Genomic DNA, 15,339 nt, shown 5'->3' on the forward strand with positions numbered 1-15,339 from the left:
AAGGATTATTATACAAACATCAATATATTTCTGCTTATTATCAATGAATAATCTAAAAGAAATGTTTAGCATTTGTAACAGTATCAAAAAAATACTTAAAGATTGACTTAATGAACGTAGTATAAGACATACATATTGAAAACTATCAAACATTGTTGAAAAGAATTAAAACCATATATACAGAAAGACATTTCATGTTCATGAATGGGAAGATTAATATTGTAGTGATGGCAGCATTCTACAAATTGATCTACAGATTCAGTGTGATCTCTTTCAAAGTTACACTTCCTTTTTATATGAACTGATCCTAAAATTCATGTAAAATTTTAAGGGAATAAGAATAGAGTACAAGAATAGTCATAATAATCTTTAAAAAAGAAGAACAAAGATGAATGATTCATATTCTTCATACTGTAGCTACTATAAAACTATAGCAGTCAAGATAATGTGGGACTTCCATAAAAATAGATTAATAAATCAAAAGATAAGAATTGAGAATCCAGAAATAAATCCATCCATCTATGCTCAATTGATTTTTTTCATGAGAGTCCTAAGACCATTTGTATTTGTTTCCCATTGCTGCTGTAACAAATTAGCACAAACTGAGTAATTTCTAAATAGATTTTTTTTTTTTTTTTTACAGTTTTAGAGGCCAGAAATTCAAAACCAATGTGTCAGCAGGGTCTTACTCCCTCTGGATTCTCTAAAGTAAAATATATTCTTCGAGCCTTCCAGTTTCCAGTAGTTGATACTTTTACTGGCTTGTGGCCATACCATTCCAATCTCTGCCATTACCTTCACATAGCCTCCTTCTCTGTCTGTCTTTCTTTCTGTTTCCTATGAAGGCACGTGTCAACAGGGCCTACCCTGATAATATAGGATAATTTCATATCAAGATTTAATTTAATAGCATATACAAAGATCCTCTTCCCCCAAAATATCACGTTCACAAGTTCTGGGGATTAGGATAGGACCTATCTTTTGAGGGGTCACCATTCAACCCACTATGTTATTCAACCCTCTATGTGGTGAGACAGATTACCACACAGGGGGAGCCCACATGGGAATATGAATCGCCATAACAATGGGCTTGGACAGAGAGCCCAAGTTTTTTGAGTTCTTGCAACCAACAGCTCTGTTGGGCTCCCCGCCGAGGGGAGGAGGCGCCCGGGCCAGCCGGAGGCCTCTCCTTGGGGCTGAGCGGGATGGCGAGTGTCGCGAACCCGGAACGCACCCACAGAAGACACCGGGCTCGGGGGATCTGTCGAAGCAGGATCTCACTTTATTGAGCGGGGTTGCAGCTTATATTGGGTAGGGGATGGGAAATGAGGTCAGCGGGGTGAGAGCCTATGGGGTTTGGTTACGTAGTCAGTAACTGGGTAGGGTGTGTTGGGCGAGAGGAGGAAATATCAGCGATATGCAGAACCGAAACCGCCACGTTGGCGCCAATACTGCCACGGTGGCGCCTTTTCTAGCCGGAAGAGAAGGTAGGCCAGCGCCATCTTTGCTGTGCCCAACATTTCCCCCTTTTGTTTTTGTAGGCATGACTTCTGTCTTAGGTTGCCAGTGGTGAGGTAACAGACTTACTCGTCATTGAGGGTCATACAGCAAAGGTATGTCCTCTGTCTTAGGTTGTTCTGTCCCTCCCATTGGTCTTACCCGTCATTGAATATCATGCAGCTACAAGGGGAACTTTCCTCTAAGGCCTGTCTTAGGTTGCTCCCGGTCTTCACGGGGTCTTACCCGTCATTGGCCAATAAAGGTCGTTGGCGCTATTAGTAGGTGTCTTCATCATGGGCGGCCAATTTCTGATAATGTACTTGGACATTCATTAATTGAATGGCTTCCATCCTCTTTTGCACGAATTGGGCCAACTTTGTTTATAATGCAGGGGCCAAAGGAAACTAGGAGGAGTAGGGTTAAGATGGGTCCCAGGAAGGGGAGGACGAAGGGGAGTAGACCATTAAAGCCTGTCCAAAAACACTGCCTTTTTAAGCTCCTTAAGGTGCCCAGGCTCCCATGGGTACCATGGAGCTGGATGGTTACCCCCTGGGTTAACATTAGTGGAGGGGGGTCGCACAGGGGGGCTCTTACTTCGAGGTTTGGGTTGGAGATCTGGGGGCCAAGGGGCTTCATCAAAAGGGTTTAGAGGGGGATAGAGTTTTTGGGGTCTAGCGGAGGGGCCGTCAGGAATGTTTGAGGCGGGAGTGGGAGACTTCTCTTGTGGCTTGTCTGATATAGTCGGAGTGGGCATCCCAGAAGGGAGTTTGGTTGCCTCGGATTGGGAAGGGGGAGGGGTGCAAGATTTCGGGGGGCAAGGTGACTCCTTAAGCCCCTTTGGGGGTCTGGGTGGAAAACAACTCTTTAGTGCCGCCAGAGTAGGATATGTACCCAAAGGGGGTATCTCCCCCCTGTTTACGTGGGCTTTATGGATTAGCTGTTCAATATGATCCCACGTGTCCCAATCAAAAAGGTTACCTTCTGGAAGCCAAGGAGCCACCTTAACAAAGGCCTCCCATGTCTTAAGGGCTTGGGAATCGGTGAGGGAAAGACCGCGGCTTCTCAAAAGGAAATGCAGGGATTTGAGGGCAGGGTCACTTTTGGAAGATGACTGCCCCATAATTTATGGGGGTACACTCACCCGAAGACCGATTGGCCCATCAGCGAGAAGAACGAGGAGAGGGTCCTCACACGGGGCACCAGTTGTTGGACTCCGGTAGGTTTTGCGGGCCGACAGGCACGAGGAGAGCGTCCGGGCCAGCCAGTAGCTCCCCTTGGGGCTCCCTCCCCCAGAAGACCAGCCCAAACTTCCCTGACTCAGGAGTTGTCTAGTCTCAGTTCTGGTGGTGGTGGCAACAGGTCTCATTTCACAAGCAGACCATACTACAACTAGTTGAAACTCACTACATTCAGGCCAGGGACCAAACACTGCCCACAACAGACAAAGAGAGGCTCTGCAGATGATTGGTCTGAAGGATAAAGTAGCCAGAACACAACAGCAGAGCAAATGCAGCACACAATAGAGATATTCCCAAAAGTACCATACTCTTTGGAATGGGAGACACTACATTGCAGGGCACTATAGGAAATTATCTTTATAAGGTCAATACTTTCAAGAGCGGGAGACACAGCTGACTTTCATAACACAGAGAAACAGGCAAAGAGACTTAGACAAAATGAGAAGACAGAGGAATTTGTACCAAATGAAAGAAATGGACAAGGCTATGATCTAACCTAAACTGATATAATTAACATGCCTGATGAAAAATTTAAAGCAATGGTCATAAGGATCCTCAATGAACTTGTGAAAATAATGGAAGACATCAGTGAGACCATTAACACAAAGATAAAGAGTAACACAGCAGAAACAGGTCTCATGAGAAACATGTTTGATGGGATGAATAGCAGGCTTGAAAAAGCAAAGGAATAAATTAATGACCTAGAAGAGGGAGTAATGAAAATTAATCAAGCTGAACAAAAGAAGAGGGGGAAAGAACTAATCAAAACAAGAATATAGTTAGGGAACATTATAGGAGTCTCAGAGGAAAAAGAGAGAAGGTGGGGGCGAGAAAGTATTTGAAGAAATAATAGCTGAAAACTTCCCTAATCTGGAGAAGGAAATAGATATTGAGATCCAGGAGGCACAGAGAACCCCCAACAGAAATCAACAAAAGCAGATCCACATCAAGACATGCTATAAATGGTAAAATATAATGATAAAGAAAAATATTAAAAGAAACAAGGCAAAGGAAGACAATTACATACGAAGGAAGCCCCAAAGGGGTATCAGCAAATTTTTCACCAGAAACTTACCAGGCCAGAAAGGAGTAGCATGATATATTCAAAATGATGAACTGGAAAAACCTGCAGCAAGAAAACTCTATCCAGCAAGGCTATAATCAGAATAAGAGAGATGAACCATTCCCAAACAAAACTAAAAGAGTTCATGACCACAAAACAAGCCCTCTAAAAATTATTAAGAGGTATTCTTTGAGTGGAAAGGAAATATTAGAAATGACAGTATGAAGGTAGAAACACAAAAGCTGTAAAAATTAACATTTCTGTAAAACAAAATGAATGAAAATAAATAAAAAATCAATCAAGAAACTTACAAAATAAAAAAACCTAATATATGACACCATATATCTAAAACATGGGAAGGAAAGTATTGAAACAATGGATTCAAACTTAAATGATCTTCAACTTAACACAGCTGTTATATGCAGAAGATGTTATAGACAAACCTAATGACAAGCACAAATCAAATACCATTAATAAATATGCAAAGAATAAAGAGAAAAAAATCCAAATATATCACTAAAGAAAACCAGCAAACTATGAAAAAGACAAGAAAGGACCAGAGAAAAATCTTCAGAAATAATAACCACAAAACAAATAACAAAATGTCAATAAATCCTATTACATACCAATTATTACTTGAAATGCAAGTGGACTAAATGCTCCAATCAAAAGACATAGGTTGACAGAGTGGATAAAAAAAAAACCCAAAACACTCATCTATATCCTGCCTATAAGAGACATATTTTAGACCTAAATACACCTGCAGATTTTAAAGAGAGGGGATGGAGAAACATTAACCATGCAAACAGATAGAAGTATTGCTACTCCAACTTATAGCAGGACAAAAAAACTTTCTTATAGCAGACAAAACAACTTTAAAAAAAGACTTTAACAAGACAAAGAAGGACACTGTATAATAATAAAGGGTACAATCCAACAAGATATAACAATTATAAATATTTATATACCCAAATACATGAAATCATCAAGAAAAAAGATTAGTTTCTAAATGATAATAATAATAGTAAGGGACTTTAAAACCCACTTATATCAATGGATAGATCATATAAACAGAAAAATCATTAAGAAACAATGGCTTTAAATGATACACTGGACCAGACAGATTTAACATATATTCAGAACATTAAATCCTAAGATAGCAGAAAACACAGTCTTTTCAAGTGCATGTGGAACATTCTGCAGAATCCTGGGCCACAAAACAAGCCTCAACAAGTTTAAGATCAAAGTCAAACCATGAATGTTTTGTGACACAATGCTATGAATCTATAAATCAACCACAAGAAATAATTTGGAAAGAGTACAAATACATGGAGATTAAATAACATGCTACTAAACAATGAATGTGTCACCAGGAAATCAAAGAAGAAATAAAGTATATGGAAACAAATGAAAATGAAAACAATGGTTCAAAATCTTTGGGACATGGCAAAAGAGGTTCTGAGAGGGAATTATACAGCAATATAGGCCTAGCTGAAGAAGAAAAAAAAAATCTCAAACAACCTAATCTTTCACTTAAAAGAAGCTAGAAAAAGAACATATAAAACCTAAAAACAGCCGAGGTAGGAAATAAAGAATGGAACAGAAATAAATGACCTAGAAACTAAAATTATACACACACACACACAAAAAAAAAAACCAAATTGATGAAACAAGGAACTGTTTCTTTGAAAAAGAAATCAATAAAATCGATCAACTTCTAGCCAGATTTACCAAGGGGGGGGAAAAAAAAGAAAAATAAAAAGGACTCAAAATCACAAATGAGGAGAAATAACAACCAATATCACAGAAATACAAACAATTTTAATAGAATATTATTAATAACCATATGCCAATAAATTGGTCAACCTGGAAGAAATGGATAAATTCCTAGAAACATATAAGCTACCAAGTGATAGAGGAAGAAGCAGAAAATGTGAAAAGATCAATAACTGCAAAAAAATGAATCTGTAATCAAAAAACTCCCAACAAAAAAGTCTAGGACCAGATGACTTCAGAGGTGAATTCTACGAAACAAAAAAATTAACTATTCTTCTCAAACTATTAAAAAAAAATAGGAATAGAAGGAAAACTTCCAAATTTCTTCTATGAGGCTAGCATTACCCTGATACCAAAACCAGATAAAGATACCACATAAAGAGAGAACTATAGGCCAGTGTCTCTGAGGAACACAGATAAAAAAATCCTCAACAAAACACCAGTAAACCAAGTTGAACAACACATTAAGAATTCATTCACCACAATCAAGTAGGATTTATTCCTGGTTTGCAAGGGCGGTTCAATATTCACAAAATCAATATGATACATCACATTAATAAGAGAAAGGATAAGAATCATATGATCATTTCAATAGATGCAAAAAAGCATCTGACAAAAACATAACATTTATTCATGACAAAGAACCCTCAACAAAGTAGGTTTAGAGGGAATATACCTCAACGTAATAAAGACCATATATGAAAAACCCACAACTAACATCATTCTCAATGGGGAAAAACAGAGGTTTTCCCCTAAGGTTGGGAACAAGACAAGGATGTCCATTCTCACTACTTTTATTCAACATAGTACTGGAAGTCCTGGCTGAAGCATTCAGATAACAAAAAAGAAATAAAATGCATCTATACTGGTAAGGTGGAAGTAAAACACTCACTATTCATAGATGACATAATGCTCTATATAAAAAACCTGAAAGACTCCACCAAAAAAACAAAAACAAAAACAAAAAAACAATACTAGAACTGATAAATACAGTCCCAGGAGAGAAAATTAACACATAGAAATGTGTTGCATTTCTATACATGAATAATGAAGTAACAGAAAGAGAAGTTAATAATCCCACTTACAACTATACCTGAAGTAGTAAGATACCCAGGAATAAACCTAGATATAGATGAAAGACTTGTAGTCTGAAAGCCATAAAACACTGTTAAAGAAACTGAAGATGAGACAAAGAAATGGAAAGACATTCCATGTTCATGGATTAGAAGAATATTGTTAAAATGTTTATACTACCCAAAGCAATGCATATATTTAATCAATATCCATCAAAATCCCAACATCATTTTTTGTAAAACTAGAACATACAATCCTAAAATTTGTATGGAACCATTAAGGACCCTGAAAAGCCAAAGCCAAAGCATCTTGAAAAAGAAAAGCAAAGCTGGAGGCATCACAATTCCAGAGTTCAAGTTATATTACCAAAGCTAAAGTAATCAAAACAGTATGGTAGTGGCACAAAAACAGACACATAGATCCACAGAACAGAATAGAAATTCCAGAAATAAATCTATAATTATTTGGTCAATTAATCTTTGACAAAGTGGGAAAGAATATCCAATGGCAAAAGGACAGTCTCCTCAACCTATAGTATTGGGGAAATGGAGCAGCAACATGTAAGAAATGAAACTGTACCACTTTCTTATGCCACACATAAGAATAAATTTGAATGGATAAAAGACCTAAATGTAATACCTGAAACCATAAAAATCCTAAAAGAGAGCACAGGCAGTCAGTGGCCATAGCAACTTTTTTCTAGATAGTTCCTCTGAGAAATGGAAACAAAAGTAAAATATTGGGACTACATCAAAATAAAAAGCTTCTGCATAGCAAGGGAAATAACTGAAAAAATCTAAAAGATAAACTATGGAATGGGAGGAGATATTTGCAAATGACATATCTGATAAAGGGTTAGTATGCAAAATATAGAAAGAAATTAAAATCTCAGCACACCAAAACAAATAGTCCAATTAAAAATAGGCAGAAGTCGGGGCACCTGGGTGGCTCACTGGGTAAAAGCCTCTGCCTTTGGCTCAGGTCGTGATCCCAGGGTTCTGGGATCGAGCCCCACATCAGGCTCTCTGCTCAGTAGGAAGCGTGCTTCCCCCCTCTCTCTTTCTGCCTGCCTCTCTGCCTACTTGTGATCTCTGTCTGTCAAATAAATCAATAAAATCTTTAAAAAAAAAATAGGCAGCAGTCATGAACAGAGATTTTTTCAAAGACAACATCCAGATGGCCAACAGATACATGAAAAGATCCTTATGATCTGTTATCAGGAAAATGCATATCAAAACTACAATCAGATATCACATCACATTTGTCAGAATGGCCAAAGTCAATAACACAAGAAACAATAAGTATTGGTGAGGACATGGAGAAAAAGGAATCCTCTTGCACTGTTGGTGGGAATGCAAATTGGTATAGCTGCTGTGGAACACAGTATGGAGATTCCTTAAGAAGTTAAAGAAAACCTTAGAAAAAAATTTAAAAAAACCTTAGGAATCAGCAATCACACTATTAGATAATTACCCAAAGAACACAAGAATGCTAATTCAAAGGAGTACATGCACCCCTACCCTATTTTTTTTAAAAGATTTATTTATTTGACAGACAGAGATCACAAGTAGGCAGAGAGAGAGAGGAAGAAGCAGACTCCCTGCTGAGCAGAAAGCCTGATGCAGGGCTTGATCCTAGGACCCTGGGATCATGACCTGAGCCAAAGGCAGAGGCTTTAACCCACTGAGCCACCCGGGCACCCCCATACACTATGGTTTTAGCATTGTTTACAATAGCCAAGTTACAGAAGCAGTGCAAATGTCCATTGATTGATGAATGGATAAAGAGGTGGTATATACAGACAATGGAATATTATTCAGCCATAAAAATAAAGAAATCTTGCTACTCACAAGGACATAGATCAAACTAAAGAGTATAACACTAAGTGAAATAAATCAGCCAGGGAAAGACAAACACCATATGATTTCACTTACATGTGGAAACTGAGAAACAAAACAAGCAAGCAAAGGGAAAGAGAGAGACAAATCAAGAAGCAGATTCTTAACTGTAGAGAACACACTGACGGTTATCAGAGGGGAAGTCGATGGGAGGATGGGTGAAATTGGTGATGGGGATTAAGGAGTGCACTTGTCATAAAGAGCACCAGGAGATTATAAGAAAAAACAAACAAAAGAGCTTTCCTTCAGTTAAAAAAACAAAAACAAACAAACAAACAAAACCACATCATGGTTAAGTAAAACAAGCCAGACACAGCTGGAAATGTTTCAAACAGGAAAATCCAAAAATATAGTTGGTTGCCAGGAGCTGCGAGAAGGAAAAAATTACTGATTGTTAACAGGCAGGAGTTTCTTTTGGTGGTGATAAAACCATTCTGGAATTAGATATTGCTGCTGGTTGCACAAATTTGGGAATTTACTAATGAGTAAATTATACATTTTTAACAAATGATTTTCATATTATGTGCATTTTAGCTCAAAAAACTAAAATAAGTTTTAAAAAAATAAATGAAGTACAGCTACCTACACCATGGATGAAAATTATAAAATTTTAACTAAATTTTATTTTTAAATCCTAGAGACACCAGATGTAAGAAGTTTCCATTTTTGTACAACTTAAACATGAGAAATTCTAAAAGGGAAATGAATAACAAAAATAAAATTTGGGAATTTAATTGTGGGAGTAGCCCAAAAACATATGCAGAACTAATAGGGACACCTGGGTGGAGCAGTCAGTTAAGCAGCCAACTCAATTTCTGCTCAGGTCGTGATCTCAGGGTCCTTGGATAGAGCCCTGGATGCAGCTCTGTGCCCAGCAGGGAGTCTGTTTGAGACTCTCTCCCTCTTGCTCTGCTCCTCCCACCCTGGAAACTCTCTCTCTCTATATATATATATATATCGCTCTCTCAAATAAACAAATAAAATCATTTTTTAAAAAACCCTACTGGTAATATTTCATGTCTTCTGCCCATTTCTTGATTGGATTATTTGTTCTTTGTGTATTGAGTTTGCTAAACCTGGTGATTCACAGACCTGTACCCCTGGGGATAAAAATATATGTTTATAAAAAATAAAAAATTAAAAAAAAAAAAATAAAATAAAAAAAAAAATAAAAAACCCTACTGGTAATATTTTTATTAAAAATGGTGTATGTTTGAATGTGTTAAGTTTAAGTATGCTTTTTACTGAATATATAGTTTTAGCATCCTTTAAAATATTTTATAATAAAAACATTTAAGTGACTTGCAGCTTTAGGTGGCTGGGAAAATGCTAGGGTTGCTAGTAAAAACAGTGGTGTTAAAAGCAGATGATCTGTCATTTCATGACATGGGTCAGCCTTCCTTCTTTTAGTCAATCTGCATCACCAGCCTCCACTAGTGATTGCTTCTTAGTCACCAATTTGTTGATGCCCAGCCAGCTGAGTCAGGAGCTGTGCTTTTTATAGATCTGGAGCATCAAAAATGAGTCATCTATTCCCTTCTGTTACAGTTCATTTCAAAATTCTTTCACTCCCCATCAGCTAAAATTAATCTGCCTTATATCTAAGCAGTTATCAGCTATTATGCTGTTTAATATTTTAAATTCTTAATTTCCCTTAAGTTGTGATGTCCTGTGATTCCTGATTTGTTACAGGAAAGTACTTCATTGCGTCATAAGAAGGTTATACACTGGATGAGAGCAAAAACATCCTTGCCAAGAGTATGTCGATTTGGACTTTCTAAGTTCAGGTTAAGGAAGTCACCTTGAAAAACAAATTTATTGTAAGAAGGGTTTTGTTTTTTTAAATTATCATTTTGGGTTTTTAAAGGGTTTGGTTTTTAATTCTAAAAGCTTTATGACTTCATCATAAGGGACAGCTCATGGGAGAAGAGGCTACAGTAACTCTTCAGGTTTGGGGATGCAGTTTGGTAAGGGAAGAGGCAAGCTGATTCAAGAAGAGAGGTTAGAAATGAAGTCTCAATTCCCAGCCTTGGGATAAAGCATAAGGTGGAGAAAATTACACAAAGGAGAGGAGACATAGGCTGTGTGAGCTTGCAGACTCTTCAGCAAAATAATCATTAAACTGATAAAAATTACCAAACTACAAGTATTTAAAAATCTCTGGAAATTGACCTTAGATTAAGTAATTAATTGAGAAGCATTTATTTAAGTAAGTTTACAGAGTGTTAGCACAAGTAGTGCTAATCTGTGGCATTTAGGTTAGGAAATGCTCCCATCACCCATACCCCACTTCCTACTCAACTTTCCAAAAGGTTTATTCTGGTTGGGCAGGCCAAGAAGAGACTGGCTCCCTTTTCCCTTCTCCTCTCCCACCCTCTCTCCCAATTAGAAGGCAATGGTTTCACTCTGAAAGAGTTCCCTCAAAGCCAAACCTAAGATCTAGGTTTCAGAAGATGCATACCTAGAGGGTACAGCCAAGGAGATAGGGTCTCCCGCCTACTCTACTTCACTTACAGGCCAAAGGCTCTATCCTGGTCAGACAATGGCATACCAGGACAACAAGACTTGGGTCTTCCATTGCCTCTGCCTTATCCCCCAAACCCAGCATCTGTTCATAGGACATAAGTTCCAGGTCAGTTAGGATAACTTAAAAAAAAGGAGACTACCATTTTCCCAAGCTCCCTCTTAGGGCAAAAAAATAATAATAATAAACAATAAAAAATAAATAAAAATAAAAATCACTCTGGGAGAAGCAGACCCTAGTCTATTCCCCTTCCCAGCACTGTAAACAAAATTTCTTTTTGGGGGAAGGAGGATGGGGAGCAAGATTTGAGGCCTGGCAGTTCCATAGCACTGCCTTGGGGGGCTGACTTAATCTGGAACAGAGAATACAGGAACTCCTTCATACAAGCTTACTCTGTCCAATAGAGTCTTAATAATATACAATTACAGAAGCAATTAGATACTGGTAGCATCGAACAAATAGTAGACCCATCAGAAATTTCACAAGGAAGGGCATAAGGGAAAAAAGACAGCCAAAAAAGACCCTGAAAGGATCACATTTATCCCTACTAGTCTGAAAGGCTGTACATATAAACTAGGGTACATCCACTCTGAAGCAATTGAACTGTTAATCCCTGGCTAAAAGCAGTGCAGATTTGAAATCTTCCTGAAATGGGTGGATTCTTTTTTTTTTTTTTAATAAAGCTTTGTAGTTTATTATAATTTTTTCCAAATATAACTTTTAGTTACATTTTTTTCAAAAGATTTTTATTTATTTATTTGACAGACAGAGATCACAAAAATGGGTGGATTCTTACTGGCTCAGAAGGCTTACTCACAGTCCTTAATCCATCACTGACTGAAAACTAACCTACACTGACCCAGGAGCAATTTCTAGTTCTAGTAAACTATAAGAGATAAAAATTCTAGGCATAATTCTATAAAATTAGGCATAATTCTATAAAAATTCTAGGCATAATTCTAGGCAAAATTCTAGACATAAAAGATTGCACACTTGAGAAATGGACTTCACAAAATTAATCCAAGCAATGTGCTAAACAAAAAGAACCAAGCAACAATAAGTCCCAGAAACTACAAACATTGTATAAAATGTCTAGTTATGAAAAAAAAAGAGACATGCAAAAAACAGAAGGTGTGATCTATACATAAGACAATCAGGCAATATGTTAATACTATTGAGGAATCTGTATGTTGGGCTTAGCAAAGATTTCAAGTGAACAACTACAAGTTGTACGAAGAACAAGGGAAATCACTCAAGAGAAAGAGGAAAAGAAGGGAAAGAAAAGAAAAAGGAAAAGGGAAAGAAAAAGGGGAAAGAAATGGAAAAGAAAAAAGAAAATGAGGAAAAGAGAAGAAGGAAAAGAAAAAAAATAGGATTCAAATACAGAATAATAAACATACAGAAAATACCCTCAAAAAAGGACATTCTAGAGTTAATATGTACAATAACTGAAGTGAAACATTAATTTACTAAAGTGGACTCAGAAGTAGGTTTGACCAGCAGAAGAATCTGAGAACTTGAAGGGGGGAAAAAAAAATTCTAGAGATTATCCAATATAGAGAAATAAAAATATAGTAAGAAAAGATGAACAAAAACATGGAAAACTTTGAAACATCATAAAGATAAGCAACATCTAAAATATGAATATAAGAGAAAAAGGAGAATACAAAAAATTGTTTCAAATAAAATCACTGAAAACTCTCTAAATATGATAAACATTAATCTGCACATCCAAAAATTCAACTTGCTCCAGTAGAATATACACAAAGTGATCCACATCTAGATAAATAATCAAGATATTGATATCTAAAGACAACAAGAAGATCTTGAAAGCAGGAGAAAATGGACTCACCATACAGTGGGACTAAAGTTCAAAGAGCAAAGTTGCTAATTTTAGAAAATAAGGCTTCTCAATAGGTGTTCAAAGTAGGGATTGTTCAGACACTTTATACCTGTAGTGTTTTTGAAACAAACGGACTTAGTAAATTCAATTTTTTTCCCCTTAAAGCAAGCATCAAGTCTTGAAGATTTGTACCAAAAATAGTTCTAACCAAACTCAAGGAACATGCTGAGGCAACTCCAAATATAACTCTTCCAAGGAGATGAAAAAGAGCCCTTCCCTTATTCACTTTGTGAAACTGGTATAACTTTAATACCTTTTCTACTTGGAAAGGTCCCCTCTTTCTCATGAGTTTAAAGAGGTTTTCAGAAGATGTTTCAAGTCACCCAGGATGGCAAATTCCTTGCCATTGATCATCAATAGTTTATCAACAGACACTGATGCACAGAGATCTAGATCACATCACTAATAGTGTCAAAGTTTGGAATTGAGGTTTAAATGTCTGGTTCCAGAATTCATGCTCACATTCCTCGCTAAATACTTAGCACCCACAAAACAAAACTCACTAAATACTTAGCATCCACAAAAATAAAACAAAACTCGCTAAATACTTAGCATCCACAAAAACAACCTCCTTTATTTTTCTAGCATTTTATACAAATTTATATTATATATGAAATTATGACTTGGCACATATAGTTTTAAAGAACTCTTAAAAACACTTTTCCTAGTATTATGTTTTAGATTTATATTATATATAAAATTATGACTGCACATATATTTTTTAAAGACTGTTAAAAAAGACTTAATAAGAACAACTATGATAGAATAAAAATGCTTTAAGAATTGTAACTGCAGAAATTTGGGGAGGAGCAAGATGTTGGAGAAATAGGAGACTGAAATATCATCAGACTCCAGAAGTTCAGCTAGATAATTATCAAACCATTTTGAACACCTACAAACTCAAGAGGAGAGAGAAGAGAAGAAGAGCAGCAATTCTAGGATCAGAAAATTGACCACTTTCTGGAAGGTAGGACATGTGGAGAATTGACTCTGAGGCTGTAGGAAAATAGACCCTAGTGGGAGGGGCTGGCTTCTGGCAAGCATTAGATTAGAGGAGCCTAAATCAGAGCTTTTATAAGTCTGCTCCACTGAGGGACTTTACACCAGAGGCTAAGCAGGGGAGGAGGGGGGAGCCCTCATGGGGACAGTGTGATATCAGCATCCCCAGGGTCACATAAAGACCAGGAATGTCTGAGGGTGGCAGAGCTCCCAGGTGTTGTAGTGGGGAAGCTGGCTGCAGAGATGGAGCTAAGAAGTGGGCTCTCAGCTCGGAATAACCTTAAACCATGATCCAAAACACAGGCAGGCCACTGATCTTTGAACAGGGACCCTGCAAGTAGCAGATCAGGAGAGACCCACTCCTTCCTCCTTTGGGAGGAGCAGGGTGGGAACAGCTGCAGGGATCTGCTGGATTTGGAGACTCCAAAGGGGGCCATGTGCCAGAGGTAGAAACACTTTGTCACAGGCTGGATGAGTTCAGAGCATGGCCGGAAACCAGGGAGTCAGGAGTGACTGACTGCTTTTCTCTGAGGGTGCACAGAGGAATGGGGCCTGGAGCTCTCAGATCCTACAGACTGGACATTCGGAGGCCGCCATCTTCATTACCATCCTCCAAAGCTGTATAGAAAGCGTTCAGGAAACAAAAGCTCTGAGAGTGAACCGGAGCAGATTACTTAGTCCAGCCTCTGGCAAGGGCAGTGCAATTCCACCTTAGGCAAACATTTGAGAATCACAGCACAAGCCCCTCTCCCAGAAATTAGCAAGAACATCTAGCCAAGAGAAAGTTCACCTCTCAATGAGAGCTGTGGAACTCCAGAAGCTAGGTTGAAGCAACACATAGAATTCATAGCTTTTCCCCCAGGATTCCTAAGTCAAGTATTTTTTAATTTATTTTTTTCTTATTCTATTTTTAAAATTTTTTTCTCTTTCCCATTTTAACATTTTTTAACTATTTTATCTTATAAAGACCTTTTTAAAACTCCTGTTTATTTTCAATATTATAGTCATATTTTATTGTTTCATTATATTTAACCTTATTATGTGTATACATAAAGGTTTTATTTTTCCTTTAAAATTCTGGGATACAATTTCTTATAATAGATCAAAATATACCCTAAATCTAGCACATGGCTTTGTTCTAGTCTCCAGCCTAATCGCATTCTTTCCTTTCTTTTTTCCAAACAACTTCTTACCAATTCCTCTTTTAGAACATTTTAGAATTTTCATCTTTACAATTCTATTCAATTCCTTCATTGTGTTCACCACTATATTGAATATATTTACCACTATATTGAATATATATAAGTTTTTCTTTCTTTAAAATTTTGGGAGGTAGTTTCTTCTAACAGACCAAAATACACCCA

The 15,339-nt window shown here is 37.2% G+C and overlaps 1 pseudogene; it reads left to right on the forward strand.

Annotated features, from left to right (window-relative positions):
- The first annotated feature begins 2,625 nt into the window (after positions 1-2,625).
- Positions 2,626-15,339, forward strand: part of LOC132002675 (glutaredoxin-1-like) — a 91,866-nt pseudogene continuing 79,152 nt past the window's right edge.

Source organism: Mustela nigripes, chromosome 15 (genome assembly GCF_022355385.1).
Source record: "Mustela nigripes isolate SB6536 chromosome 15, MUSNIG.SB6536, whole genome shotgun sequence".
Taxonomy (NCBI): Eukaryota; Metazoa; Chordata; class Mammalia; order Carnivora; family Mustelidae; genus Mustela; species Mustela nigripes.